At 48.1% G+C, this 1,128-nt stretch overlaps 1 protein-coding gene across 2 annotated transcripts in view; it reads left to right on the top strand.

Moving 5' to 3' along the window:
• The window catches only part of PDZRN3 (PDZ domain containing ring finger 3), a 232,581-nt gene that overhangs the window by 23,417 nt on the left and 208,036 nt on the right, over nt 1-1,128 (top strand). The gene's annotated exons all lie outside the window — the stretch shown is intronic.

Here is a 1,128-nt window from a genome sequence, read left to right as displayed (position 1 = left end):
GTTTTTTTGCACGACCAAGAGAGGGTGGGGGTGGGGGGGGGGGGGGTGTCTGAAGCTGGGGAAACACAGGGCACATTGGTGTCTGTGGGAGACTGTCTGCTATTCATGGTTTGGGAAGGGACCCGCAGAACGCAGGAGATTTTCTATTGCTTTATTTAGCCGCGTTCGGGGTCGATAACAGTGCTCCATTCTCTGCTTTGTTGCTCTGTGTATTTGACCATGGCGGTGTCTGCGTGCCAGCGCACTGGCTCAGAACATTGCTGCCGCTGATCCAGAAAGGGAAAGAAACTTAAGCTGGCCGTACACTATGCGAATTTCAGCCGGTTCATCAAGAAATTTGCACAGTGGGTGCCGCTGTCAGCACCCTTCCGGCCGGAATCCCTCAATCAGAAGATGGAAGGAGCCGGTTGGAAAATCTTCAGCCAAATGGATTAAGAAACCAATCAGCTGCAGGCACCGTTTGGGTATCCTGACAGCGGCAGCCAGCTGCTGTTAGAATATAATGCAAAGCTATTCCTCCATCCACACTCATAAGCGTGGATGGAGGAATCTGTTATATTTTCTGCATTCAGCCTGCACGTTGAACGGAGAAAACATAAAGAATATATGGCCAGCTTTAGCGACTAGAGAAGAAGTCTGTAATGGGCTGGGATGGAGTTCTAAAAAAGTCCAAATTTAGTTTGTAGGGCTCAAAGATGGACATAGTTAAAAAAAAATGGGGCTATGGGTACCTATCCAATTATCACAGCAAGACCAATCCGTTTAAAAATTACATCGCAGGTGCACCAGCTGAATGCGCATGTAAATGCCGTATGCCCAGCTGTGGTCTAACTACAAATCCCATTAGGCACTGCAAGGCTGACAGCCATAAGCATGACTCTCAGATTTGTAGTTTCAACACCACAGCTGGAGGGCTGGAGTTTGCCCACCCTTGTCCTATACAGTCATCCCTTATACTGGCCATACATTAAAGCAGGGGTAGGCAACCTTGGCACTCTAGCTTTTGTGGAACTACAAGTCCCATGAGTCATTGCAAGACTCTGACTGCCACAAGCATGACTCACAGACGTAGAACCATAATGGGAATTGTCGTTTCAGCACAGCCAGAGTGCCATTATTATAGACCAA

The sequence above is a fragment of the Nanorana parkeri genome, unplaced genomic scaffold, assembly GCF_000935625.1.
Source record: "Nanorana parkeri isolate BGI_ZX_2015 unplaced genomic scaffold, ASM93562v1 scaffold314, whole genome shotgun sequence".
Taxonomy (NCBI): Eukaryota; Metazoa; Chordata; class Amphibia; order Anura; family Dicroglossidae; genus Nanorana; species Nanorana parkeri.
The sequence above is the reverse complement of the archived record's forward strand: the minus strand, read 5'-3'. Positions and strand labels throughout refer to the sequence as shown.